This window comes from Macrobrachium rosenbergii, chromosome 3 (genome assembly GCF_040412425.1).
Source record: "Macrobrachium rosenbergii isolate ZJJX-2024 chromosome 3, ASM4041242v1, whole genome shotgun sequence".
NCBI lineage: Eukaryota > Metazoa > Arthropoda > Malacostraca > Decapoda > Palaemonidae > Macrobrachium > Macrobrachium rosenbergii.
The window spans coordinates 88,303,109-88,317,470 of NC_089743.1; the positions used below are offsets into that span (position 1 = coordinate 88,303,109).

Here is a 14,362-nt window from a genome sequence, read left to right on the forward strand (position 1 = left end):
AGCGGATGACCTTGTGCTGGTGGCTCCCTCAGTTTCATTCCTAGTTGACCTATTAAATATTTGTGACCAATGTGCAAATGATCAAAATAGTATTTCAGCACTACAGTCAGTATGTATGCGTGTACTGCCAAGAAGTGTGGAGCTGAGTAAATGATGAGAGTCTTGTCTTTCTCGATTCCTGGAATTATTTTGGTTACACTATCTGATTTCAGTGATGATCAAGATGAGGAAAAGGGTAAAAATGTTAATTTTGCAATGATGTAAAATGTATTTTAAGTATTTCTGTGACTCTCTCTACTGTCTCTATGGTCAAAGTATGAATGGAAGACCTGTCAAAGACCACGGGTGTATTATATATTATTAACATACGACAGCCGATGGGTGTTTCGTCTAAGAGCAGTGTCTCGATTTGTTTGGGTTCAGTGGAGTGAAAAGCTTAAATCCCATTATGACCTTACATGAACTGCTCAGTTGAGTTTATGAAACGGATAGAGGAAAGTTCAAACCACTCGATTGAAGCGTTCAACAGGTGACGTAACAGTTGTTTACAAATAAGACAGGGCTGGTATAGTTCATTGTTTGTCTTAACAGTTCTCATATGGGCCCAGTGTAAACATTTAGTGAAAATGTATTGTTGCTGAACTGTGAACAGGTTTTATTCTCGAACGTTTGTGCTCGTTTATGTATGGATATGTGTTTATATTTATGCATTTTTGTATGCATGTGTCTGTGAATATGTGCATGAATGTCAGATTGCCTTCGTAAATACTCATGCATTTATCAAATTATAATGTCATCGTAATACCTTGTGGCATTTTTAATAACTTTTTTTTTTAGTTTATGGGTTATATCACTTTTGTATTTTTTTGTATTCTGGCATGTTTTAATTTTACAATTTTACTTATTTTGAGCAAACATTCTTGTATGCAATATGTGATGAAATTAAAGAGCATTATTATTATTATTATTATTATTATTATTATTATTATTATTATTATTATTATCAACAGTTCTGGCATGTACAGGCTGGATGAACTGTTTGCAAGCAACAGCTTCAAAATATTGAATATTAATTATGTAAAGTCATCATGTCGGATATTTTCATATTCTAATTTATTTTTTGTCTCATGGGCCCAGGGTTTATTAAACATTTCGGTTCCCTTTCACAACCTGCCTGTCTAATGTCAATTTCAGATATCGTACGTCCCAGTGATTTGCCGTCAACATATGTAGGCAGTTATTATGTATAATGTAAAAGGAAAAAAATACAGGCTAACGGAGTGAGCTATTTTACAACCACAAAAGCCATTTGTTCTTTAAATCTCCCTAAATAATTGCTGTGTATTTGAGAGCAGGAATGTAAGCGCTTCACAAAAGGCATGTAGTGCACAGTAGGCATCCTTTTGATGCTCGCGGTGAACTCGGTGTATTCTGAAGTCATGACAGTGTGAACAATTTAACCTCCGCCGCTTTCGGGAAGCGAGCCTTTTCTTATTAACAAGACTTGCAAACCAGCATTACAAAAGCTGTTTACGTTCGAGAATATATGAACCGGAACCTCCCTTCTCCAGTGTAATATAACTATTGTGCTGTGGTGTGTTAGGTTTTTTCTTCGCCTTTTAACAGTCTTGTATATTCAATCTCATTTTCTATTGGTTCTTGTTTTTTTTTTTTTAATTTGTTGTCTTGCACATGTTAAATAACATTTTCCGTACGGTCATGCTTACTGGAAAGGAACAACAAGTGTCATTTATTTTTCCAGGACACGGTAGCGCGTGGCAAAGCTGAGGAAAATTTTCTCCTCACAAAAACCTTTCCAGCGGTACGAACAGTCAAGAGAATTTTTCGGCTTTTGAAGACGTGTTTGTGTATACCCATGCGTTTTGATCTCTCACTTCCCCTCCTCCCCTTGGTTTCCACGGCAACCGCAAAGCAACAAACGTGGCTGGGATAGCCCATACCAGTCTTTTCCACAGCAACGGAATGCTAGGGACTAAGTTACAGAAAGCCAATTTATGATACAACTGAGCCCAGCTGATTAGATTCGTTGCGTGTGGTTGTGTATGCTATAGATCATTTCGACTCTGGTTGATATATTAAATTTCTTTTAACATTATTAATGCGGATTAATCACCACCCTAAACTTCTTAACATCACGGAAATTATGCAAAGGCAATACATATATATGCAACAAATGGGGAGTAAAAGTTGGTAAAAATAAGTTATTCAAGGCAAGCACAGGCTGAGCTGCGCCCTCAAGCACGGAACAGAAACCCAGGAATTTAGAAAAGTTGTGAAGCAGAGACTACGACACAGTCCGAAGCCTACACAACTTAATTTACCGCAGACACCCTCATCATCTGGGCAGATGATAGGTTTTCATTGAATCTGTTAGAGATCATATACTTATTACCATTGCCAAGTATCCTGCGGAAACCCAAGGAATAAGCCTCGGTAAATAATTGAAAACGTGGCATTTTGTGTCATCAGCAAAGTCGAGTAACAAGTTCCAGAGCCAAGCAAGATGTCACTATGAACTTTCGGTTATTGTCTTCGTTCAGGTTTATCCCTGTTTCCACATTTCTTTGTTCATGTATTATCCAACAAAGAATATTTTGCATTAAATGGACATGGAAGACAGATCCTACAGACTGCCCTGATGATCTTAAGTCTTCAGCGTTGAAGAATCGTACGGTTTCTTTTGCATTGCTCTGGTGTTGTGTACGAGCCAGCATTCTTATATATATAAAACTGTGTACAGTTGTTTGTTGTAATGGTTGAATGAACCTTTGCAAAATAAGTAATAATCAGGCAGCAAAACAGCCGTTGGGTCTTTTGGAAGCGGTATAAAAGTATGTCTTGTTCCATCAAAACTAAAGAGATATAAGTTTTTGTTTACTGAGCACATACTCTGAAAATAAGCAAGTGACAGGTTGTTCTAATTGTCTTTTTCTAACATGTTTTATCCCGGGTTGGTGAAAATTTACCTTTGACAGCCAGAATTAGTATTGTTCCTCAGTAGTGACTCAGTAGAAAAACCTATCGGTGTTATTTAAGTTTTCAAGCCGAACATATGAGCATATTCGAAAGCCTTCAAAACCTTAGAAGAGTGAATGTGTAAGAGCCTTTATTTCCTCTATGAAGACTGTTGAGATTAAATTGTTAGACGAATTGTCTGCATAACTTGTGGCGGAAGAAGGGCTGGAGAGATTTTAAATACAGATACAAAGAAGTGCTTACAAGGTAAACGTAGGTGAAAAGGTGATCCAGGGTTCCTAGATAGTTTGGTCAAGTGGAGAAAATGATGGGCGATGTGCAGAAGAAAAGCTCATGTTTCGGAAATGTTAAGGGGGAGGAGAAGACTAGAGTGGATAAATGGATTTTCTGTTCACGAAGCAAGAATGCATGAGAGAGAGGCGTTTGCTGCAGTTTATTATACAGGGGGCAGTGCTCGCAGTTAATAAGCCGCCTTTGTAGGTTGTGAACCGGGTCTGTTGTCTAGCTGACAGTAGCTAAGACGATGAATTTAATGTGTGTGTGTGTGTGTGTGTGTATAATGTATAATGTATAATATATATATATATATATATATATATATATATATATATATATATATATATATATATATATATATGTATGTATAGTTATACATATATATATATGTATTATAGTTATACATATATATATATATTATATATATATATATAGTTATACATATATATTTATATATATATATACATACTTACATTCACACAAATACAAATATATACTGTATGCATAATGAAAAGTGGTCGCAACAGGTAAAGACAGTAATCGAAAAAACGCGCTTCTCTCTTCCCCGCGTTTTATATAACGTTTTTCATCGCGTGTGTTGTAATATTATACTTGTTATTCCCAGCAACAGACTGTATATATTTGGTCAGATTCTCATACGGAACTTGATTTGAATTACGCACGCATAAAATCAATGTTCCAAGGACCTGTTTTGTACGAGAGCCTTTATGTGTATGCGGGTGTGCGCGCGTGCGCTCGAGCCTTTGTAATCGCCTATAAGGAGGCTGCCGGTTGCCATAACAACCGGAATAGCGTCGCTGAGAGTTTGGAGTCCGTGTGTGAAGATTAGAAGGCGTCGCCGCTATTCAGCTGCCTCATCTCATTCTTACTCGTCATCACTAATTATGAAGACCTCTAACCCTTGGCACTATTCCTCCTTTGCCTGCTTCCCTCCATGACGCTATTCCCCCCCCCCCCACCCGCCCCCCCATATGACCCTTCTCAACCTTAGCGAATACTTTTCAGCTATGTAAGGTGGCGGTGGCTAATTAAAACTAATTTTCTAAGACCAACACTCATGAACTGGGTTTGTAAAGAAGTTTTTTTTTTTTTCCTCTTGAACACCAGAATGCTTTGTTGAAACTCTCTCTCTCTCTCTCTCTCTCTCTCTCTCTCTCTCTCTCTCTCTCTCTCTCTCTCTCTCTCTCTCTCTCTCTCTCTCACACACGCATCACACAAACATCACCATCATCATCATTATTTTGTGTTATCTATTCCTTTGGGTGTGACGATCCTTTTTATGCTTCTTGGGAGGTTGTGAAGTTTGAGAGAATTTTAATTAACCTGTGAGTAATTGGGCCGACAATAAAATCATTGTTTGGCTTTACGTAGCTCTTTTGAGTAAGTGGTTTATAGAAGACATGGGGGCTAAGGGAGAAAAATGAGCGGCGGCGCCATGGTTGTTCAAGAGTGAAAGGTGACTTACTAAATTACGTGGAAAAGCTTTTGTTGACGTGGAAAAGCTTTTGTTGAGTTTACCTCCTTTTCAGCTCACAATGAACGTTATTTTCTGCTTTTAAGATTACTCAATAACAGACAGGGCAGAGCAAATTAAGAACAGACTCGGCTACATGTTACGAGCGGGAAAGGTGATAAAAAAAAAGAAAAAAGGAAAGGTCTAATTAACGGGGACTGAATGCTGGGAAGAAAAGGCGATATTTTTGACGGCTCTCGATATTATACTTTCTTTTCCATTTTTAAGGCGAACAGTCATATATATATGAAGAAGTCTACAGCGCCGCCAGCTCTTTCTTCGACAAAGCGAAACTATAATAAGACTTCCAAAGCCACGTCCGCTCCTTTGAAAAGGGTCCGATAAACAAGATGAAGAGACTTACAATTGACACCTGGCTGGATGTTACGTGCGTACATAAGGGCAAGCGTTCGTTCAGGTGAAAAGAGATGAAATAGGAAAGTGGAGAGTTGTAGGGACTTTGCTCATTAAGAAAAGGAAGCAAAAATTTTAAGAGTCGAAGTCAAAGGGCTTAAAAGCGACAATAGTACCGCCAGAAGTATCTGAGGTAGTATGAATGTATTAAAAAAACAATCAAGGACATATTGGTTGTGATCTGAGTGTTCTCAACAGTTGGAATATGAGGTGTCTGAATTTTGAATAGATTTCAGCTTCACTATGACGTGAAATCAGACTGGATCCGTCATAGCAGCCAAATTTACTAGAATTTGAAGGAAAAGCTTGTCACGAACGAAATTAAAACAAAAATGTTTAATGTCCTTACATAATGACAGGCTTTGTCCAAAATGACGTCCCGATAGATTTATCACGTTCAAGTTCGGCAAAAAGGTGTGGAGGAATGTCTTAATAGGATAATATCAATATCAAAGTCAGTGGAGTTGGGAACGTCTTGTAAAAAGATACACGCATACTACCATTGTAAAAAGATACACGCATACTACCAGGGAATAAGGAAAACGCTCAGTACAAATCTCACATTTTCTCTGCACTTCTTCCATTACAATTGGAAGCAATACATATTTATAACTAACGCCTTAAGTCCTATTGATATCAAAAGCAAAGTATATATGCTGGAATTGTGTTAAGACTTCTTAATTGAGCATTACCAAGGATGGTCTGAAGCGATTAAATAAAATTCCCCCATCCGCGCATCTTTGCAAACCAAAGTACCTTGGTGTTTTACACATTCAAAAGGATTTTTTACGGTTCGAATAATGACGGTGATAAATAACGACCCGGAATTGTTTGCCTAGCTGTGGAACTCGCTATACTTCGCAGGTAGTAGATACCTTTCTCCCTCGTGCCTTGTGTTCAAAAAGTTGATCTAAATGATAATTTTTTAGTTAGCACGAGTATTGTGATCAAATTTACGCCAAGCAGGAAAGATTACGAGAGTATAGTAATTCGTAGAGTTAAGAGAACCGGAACGGAATTTTTTTCTTGAGATAATTGCTGACAACCACCCTACCCTTCAAGGGAAAAACGTAAATAAGGTTCACACCGGAATTGGAAAACTTATCAGTAATTCAATTAAAGTGATACAGAATGGTTTTACATTAATGCTCAAGTACATATTGTATCTCCCTTGGGAATTTCCGATTGATGTTAAGGAATATATGGCGCGTAATTATCCTGTCTTCGTTAGGTTCCTAGGCTTGCAGTATCTCCCCGACACCTGGTAAACAGAAAAGGATTTACCTATCTTGTAATGTTAGTGCTTTTCAACGATCAGGTTTTAGCATTCTTCCCGTTTCTGTTTACTTGTAAGCTGTCTTCACTGAAGAGTCCAGTGGTCAATAGCTTTCCAGGTATTTTAGCCACACAGTATTTTTTGCCATTCCTTTACTTCCAATCTGTAACAAAATCTTCTTGCTTACAAGGCATAACACCAATCTTCATATCTGAATACTGAAAAGTTGAAAAGACAGCTGATTTTTTTTTTTTTTTTTTCTTTTTTTTTTTTTGCCAGGGCTAGAAAAGTGCATAGGGTTTTGCTCATCCCAAAGCCTGTACACTTCAAACAAGTAAATTATGCGCCGAAGAAACTTCGGTGCAATCGAGTTTTCTGTACAGCAGAGAATGAAGGCCACCGCAAATAGATCTATCATTCTGTGATCTCGGTATAATGCTGTATGAGCCGCGGCCCATGAAACTTTAACCACGGCCTGGTGGTGGCCTGTCTTATTTTGTTGCCAGACGCACGATTATGGCTAACTTTAACCTTAATTAAAATAGAAACTACTGAGGCTAGAGGGATGCTATTCGGTATGTTTGATGATTGGAGGGTGGATGATTAACGTACCAATTTGCAGCCCTCTAGCCTCAGTAGTTTTTAAGGTCTGAGGGCGAACAGAAAAAGTGCGGACGGACAGACAAAGCCATCTCAATACTTTTCTTTTACAGAAAACTAAAAATGGTTGAAAATTAACTCTCCCCAAATTCGAGGGAACCTTTTGGAGCCCAAGACATATAATGATTATTCCCTTTCTTTTCAAGAAGTCCTCAGTTGGGACTGTTAATTATCGTTCCCCCTCATTGACCTTTAATTGATAGTTCAACATGCCACAATAAGAGCTAATTTAATTAATAACCCCTTTCATAAAATGCTTTTGAAGAGGATGGAACATTTTAAAAGTAAACTTAATTTTATATAATTTACAACGAAATTAGTAAGATTTATATCATCAATACCACATTTTATGTTTGTTACAGACTTTCGACCGCGCGCGCGCGCACACATACACACAAGCACACGCACACACACACACACACACACACATATATATATATATATATATATATATATATATATATATATATAATGTATATGTATATGTGTGTGTGTGTATATAAAAGTGCAGGCGTGTTGAAAGTCTGTTACAAACATAAAATGTGGTATTGATGATATAAATCTTACTAATTTGTTGTAAATTATATAAAATCAAGTTTACTTTCAAAAAATATATATATATATATATATATATATATATATATATATATATATATATATATATATATATATATATATATATATATATATATATATATATATATATAATGTATATATGTATATTATATGAGAGAGAGAGTGAGAGAAGAGAGAGAGAGAGAGATTGATCAGAACTCACCTGCAGTGTACAATGATTGGGCAGGACCGACCTCTGTATGACTTATTCACCTTCCTGAAAAAAGAAAAGAAACCCAGTGCACTATTTCAAAAGCGAATTACTTATAAGAGTATGGGCTACAGCATCATACTAGGAAATAGAGATCATTTAAGGACATATGAAAGAACCACATCTAACGAAGGTGATCTGGTGGCGACGACTCAATTCAGTGCACGTCCATCACTTTTGTGACTATGCAATTCTCTACAGCACACAATTGCAAAAATCACAAAAATGATGAACGGGCGACGATCATTCTTCTGCACCTCCAGACGATGAAGCTGAAAGGCTTCTAACTCCTCTTCTTTCTCCAATGTGGTACACAGCGCCTCGTCCTTAACATGGGTACCAAAATATCTTGTGGGTAATCATCCACTTAACTTCTACTAGTGAAGGAAAAGAACTATACGTACTCGCTTTATGTTTATAATAAACAGGTAGAAATAAGGTTCATTTGGGTGGGTTTTATAATACAACTCTTGTCTCTTGTGCTGTTTTCCCTCTTTCAAATCAATTTCTCAGAGCTGATATAGCCTAACAAATTGTTCTAAACAAAACGGGATTACAGTATATTAAATTAAATTGTCTTACATTATGATTGTATGTCTGTCATCTATTCGAGGGAATTAATTGCGGTTGGAATTTCTGCTCATTGAATTAAAGCATTGCAAATGGAAAACTCTTGATGAAAGCTTTGCCTCGCTTAATTTTCCCTAACGCTGTCTTTCACTTTGAAGATCAGCAGGTTGCAGTAATAAGCAACGCAAAGAAGGCAGTGCCAGCTGCGTACGAAAACCAAATCGTCTAATTATGTAAGCGTATCATGACGTAAAAAAAAGTTTAGTAAACCAGTCTTCAGAACTTGACGGCCTATGGTATACTGGATGCCAGTCTGGTGTCACTAGCTTCTAACTACCATAACAAACCACGTTTATTTTGCATTTTCTTTGTTAAGAATTACAATGCACATGGGGACTGTTCGATTATATTTTATTGTTGATATGAGACTGGATCATATCCAGGATATTTTCATTAATATATATTCGTTTACTGTCACTGAAGCTGATTTGTAATTAGAGAAAACATCATGGTTTTTGGTGTTTGTGGCGGAAAATGTCCACGATGAAGTGTTCGGGTAATTATGCAAATAGAATTGCGACTGGAGGCCGAATGCCCAAATCAATGGACAGGATTAGAATTCTCACAAGTTTTGAAGTCTCAAGATAAGCCAGAAAACTGGCTCTTTATTAGGCGTAAGGATAAAGTCTTCTGATTTGGAAATAATATTACGTTTGGCAGTGATACTTGTTTCAGTGTGTTAACATAGTCACATTAATGTCAAGGAAATTAATATTTTGTCAGGAACCCTTTTGCTATCAAATAATGCGAATGTCTCTTTTAAATTATAATTTGAGTACCTGAGTACTAAGTACATTCAAATTTTGAGAAGACATCAAACACGTGGCCAATTTCATTCGAGGAAAGTGATAGAATGTTGAATCAGTATCAGGGAAACAATAGAGTACATTGCACTCATAAGTTTGGCTGTTTCTGCAGACTGCAGCATGAATTTTGGCAAGGCCAACAAGTGTCACTTCTAATCATTAGATGCAATTTTGTTTTTGTCTCGTAATTCATTTTGTAAGTTATTTAGTAATTTTTATTACGAAGTTTAAGGCTGTGTGTTACGATGCCCGTTATACTAATGCTCTAAAATGTGGCTTGTGCTGACATTTTAGGCCGCATGTTGTTACGTACAAGTAATGGTAGAAATACCAGCAGAATGCTGACTTAGCTGAATGAGCGTTAAGGAGTTTGTCGAATACTACTCGATGAATCAGTTTTTCTTGTACTGTTAAACTGAAGGGTACCTGTTCTTAAGGACATGGAAGTTTACAAATAGTTTAGCTGATGTCTGAAAGTGCTGCTCTAATTAGGAAACTCTCCTCCTGAAGATGCTGTGCCTCCCAAGACGTTGGTGAATTGACTTATTACACCTATTCGGACATTTAATGCTATAGATCAAGCCTACATATCTCATAGGTCTAATTTACGCAAGTTTGGTCTAACGACCTGGCACTGGCCCCATTTCGTCATTCAATGCACTCTATCTAGGGAATCGCGCTTAACAAACATTTTATACAGTAATTACTAATTTATAAAATCTGGTTATAAAGATTTTGTATTACGCCAGGATTCGTAGCATTGTGAAATGTGTTCGTAAAAAGTTTCCTGAGTATTCAGTATTAGTTACTTACATCCCCAGTTTGTGATAGGAACAGAAAAGGCAAAAAAAGGACGCGGTATTCACCTCCTGAATTCAAGTAGTGCCTTGGTGGATGCCGGGGTGCCAGAATCAGGCCAGGAGAGGAAGTGGAACTGGGTGACGGTGCGAGTCTCTCCTGTTTTGACATTTTTAAGATAGAATGACCGAACCAAGTAATCGTCGCACCAGATGTGTTCCGAGACCAAGTGAACCTGTGGAGAACGAAAGAAAATAAAAATTACAGTTAGCATTGAAGTGGAAAGACAATCCAGACTTGTGTATATTTGAATTTACCAGGACGCAAATAAAAAATTAGTGGCATTTGTGACTACGATTTGCTGTAGAGATGTCATTTTCACTTCTGTTAAAATCCATATCCCCTCGATAACATCACTGTGATAGTCATAAATTTATGAAGAGAGATTATGTCGGAGGTATGAAACAAATATAATTATCATATATTTCTCTGGAGCAGGTCTTTCTACATTCTTCAAGAATTCCTTAACCAAGTGTGTTGAGCATAGCAACGAAGTTTTTCACAAAAAAAAAAAAAAAAAAAAAAAAAAAAAGAATCTAAAACAGACTCAAACCAAGAATTTGGAGCCAGGACCTCAGTTTCTTGTTAGTACTTTTAACCAAAATTGTAATAATTTTCCTTAAAAAACTCTGAAAAAAGTTCTTCTATCAGCAATAATTATAGGCATTTTTAGAATATATATATGGCTTTCAAATAAAGGGGGTTTTCATTCAAACTTTCCTAAATATGGCTTTCAAATAAATGGGGTTTTCATTCAAACAACGGAAAGTATGTCATGCCATGGTGATGCTTAATTTGGTCCGTTTACCTAGCTCTTATTTCTCAGATCCAACATAGGAATTTTTGTAGTAAAATCTCACCTCACAGATATGTTACATTTTTTTTTTTTTTTGGCAGCAGAAATTCCCACCCCATACATGTCGTTAAGGTCTTAGTTTAGTAATCTCTTATCATTATAGATATAGTATGGAGTTTATTTATAAATCCTTCCCTGTGGACATGTTAGAGGACTTGTTTACTTTTCCTCACCTCACAGATGTAGTAAAGCGTGTTTTACCAGACTCCTACCTCATAGATGTGGTAAAGGTCGCTGCCTTCCTCTGGCCAATAGCGATGACAGAATGCCAGTCCATTCTCCGTCAACCTCGTGAGCATGACGATGACGACGCTTCCTTGCTCCCACACGAGCTGCCAGAAGTCAGCTGCCGTGGTGTTCAGAGGTCCTTGGGTGGCAATGTAGGCTGGATTTCTGGGATCGTGATCAGTCTGCTCCAGGTGGACGAAGCGCATGGATTGAGTTGTTAAGATGGAAAAGATTCTCTCATAAATAGGAAGGGTCTGGTTTCTGGACGGGGGGCGTGCATGGCAAGGTCATGGGTGCAAGTGTCGTTGTTGCAAATTCAAACGGGATAATTATTTTTGAATTTCGGGTCAATTGCGCATTGTAGTTTAGTTTGTCCTCTTCGTATATTTTCTAACATTTTATAAGTTAAGAATCAGGGGATGGGGTTATGATTAATCCATTTTATAAAAAAACAAACGAAACAATGAAAACTGCATAATTATATATATATATATATATATATGTTATATATATATATATATATATATATATATATATATATTTGCTCAATGTGTGGAACATCACAATGAACTGTTAGCTACTCGATATCCTCATACTTAATGTAATTTGCTACTCGTTAAAAGCCATGAATCCACATGGAAAATAGATGAAGAAGCCTTTTCCCTACTTCCGCCGGGGTTCGAATCCCTTCTGGAATTGATAGCTCCCCTTCATTTATTTCAAATTTGGACTTAACCCTGGAATGGTAAAGCGCATTTCAAAAATCATGAGAAAATCTAGAAGTTAAGAGGTCATTTTGGAGCATGGCAAGCATAGATATGTTTGGTAACCTGGAAGGTTCTATTTTTATATATATAATACAATGTGTGTGTATATATATATATATATATATATATATATATATATATATATATATATATATATATATATATATATATATATATATATCACTCGTGTGTGTAGAATTCTAAAATCTATGGTTTGTTAATTTGATTGAAATTGCCATTACAATCTCCAATATTAAACGCCCGCATAATTAAATTTTTACTGATAATCAATAAAATGTTATTTCTATTATGCGAAATTTTGGGCAACATTGCTTAAAAGAAATTGGTCTAAATGGCTGGGTAGTTTTTTTTTATTCCTGGAGAAATGGAATATTTAATATTATTGCAATACTAAATTCCTGCGTTATTTTTACCGGTAACAATTTCAGCGAAATTACTGTAACTCAGTAATTGCAAATATCTTCCAGTAGTTGAAAGGAATATTTACAAAGTCGAATGGTGATCAAACATTTTTAGCCTTCTGAACGTACGATTCTGTGTAATATATAGTGTATTATTCTGTGGACAATAAATAAAACTATTATTTTTTTTTTAAGTGAACTGCCTTTTTTTTTTTTAGATTTTTTTAAAGAACTGCCTTTTTTTTTTTTTTTTTAAGTGAACTGCCTTTTTTTAGTGCTTCTGAAGTAAATTTTTAGACAGCATTAAGCAGATGTAAATTACTGAAGGCATAAATGTAACCTCTGTATTCGGTGACCTTTTTCTGGTGCTGTTTGCATTAACCTTCATTTTAAGGTCGTAGCTAAAATGATTCATAAGACGGCAGACCTAATCATACACTTACGATGGAAGATGCGTTGATGTAATCTTTTCGATCCAGATTCCACGTTGGCATGAGAGTGAAACCAAGACCCTGTTGGTCGTATAACTGAGTCTGGTAATGTTCTTCTTGCTGTTCTCAGGCTGCAAGGATGAGGAAGATCATTTGGTGGTGTAACAGTACAATGCAGGAGAGAGAGAGAGAGAGAGAAAGAGAGAGAGAGAGAGAGAGAGAGAGAGAGAGAGAGAGAGAGAGAGAGAGATGCTAAGTCTACTATAGAAAAATGGAAAGCAAAATTACATTAGTAATCGTAGTTTAGTTGTTCTTGTATGGTGCATCTGAAACAACTTTTTGAGACTGATTCTGTTACGTATTAAATTAAATTTTATAATTCACCCTCGGGAAAAGCTGATAAAAACTAGAGACGAGATTCCCTCGCTATTTTACATGCTTGTACTCTTTTGTTTGCACTGTATTTGGAAGTGAACTAAATTTTTGAAAAGCATTTACAACTGACGGAATCATCAAATGATTGATATTAGACGGCCTTCAGAATGAGTGAAGCTTACAATTTACAATGAAAGAATACGAGACTGTCGAAGCAAGATTCTGAAGGTTTTGCTGAACAACAATTATAAAAAAATAAAAAAAAATTAAAAATGCTTTTATTAAAATGCACCAAAGCAAAAAATAATTTTTTTGAGACACTATGATTTTCCTACAAATAATCATGTCCACAAATATAAACGCGTGGGCACCAAACATGGGACGAATTTCTACAAGAAATAAAAAAAAATATATTTCTTTTCTTGTAGCATTTCCTTCCATGTTTGGCACCCACGCTTCTAATTTTGTGGACATGATTAACTGTAAGAAAGTCCTGGTGTCTCAAGAAATAATTTTTGACTTTTTAGTGCATTTTAATAAAAGCCTGTTTAAAAAAATAATATATTTTTATTATATACTTTTTAATTTTGACAAATTGTAACCGATTTATGATTGTAGCTAAGGAAATTATTATACCGAGTCAAAGAAGGTATGAAAAATCCGAGGAGTTTCATACAAATCCTGAGACATGGGAGAGGTCACTGCTGACCTACTGATCATGTAAGATTGTATTGTCACCGGGATTGAGTAACCATGCAAAATTGCAAGTCCATCAGACAAAGGGAACAGGTCGAAAATTGAGTTACAAGTTTTGACCCAAACAGACAGACAGACAGACAGAGACGCAGAAGTCAAGTTAAATAAAAGTGTAATAAAACGGAGAAAGTTAAAACACAAGTATGATTGATAATTAAAATTAGGGTTAATTATAACTATAATGTTATAATAATACGAAGGTTAAACAGTATGAACGTAATCATAAGCGGGATAATGTACATTCTTAAAA

The 14,362-nt window shown here is 36.1% G+C and overlaps 1 protein-coding gene and 1 long non-coding RNA gene across 51 annotated transcripts in view; one reads left to right on the forward strand and one right to left on the reverse strand.

Moving 5' to 3' along the window:
- Positions 1-14,362, forward strand: part of LOC136827178 (uncharacterized) — a 145,652-nt gene that overhangs the window by 119,347 nt on the left and 11,943 nt on the right. The gene's annotated exons all lie outside the window — the stretch shown is intronic.
- LOC136826963 (uncharacterized) overlaps positions 1-14,362 on the reverse strand; it is a 578,486-nt gene that overhangs the window by 968 nt on the left and 563,156 nt on the right. For 29 of the 50 annotated variants that reach the window (XM_067084667.1, XM_067084940.1, XM_067084928.1 and 26 more), the window contains 4 exons: positions 12,994-13,112; positions 11,346-11,543; positions 10,286-10,452; positions 7,936-7,989 (listed from right to left, as the gene is read on the reverse strand). The gene's annotated coding sequence lies outside the window, so the exon portion shown is untranslated. Of the gene's footprint in view, positions 1-7,935; positions 7,990-10,285; positions 10,453-11,345; positions 11,547-12,993; positions 13,113-14,362 lie in introns of all 50 variants that reach the window. The other 21 variants (XM_067084933.1, XM_067084888.1, XM_067084811.1 and 18 more) reach the window with 1 other exon arrangement.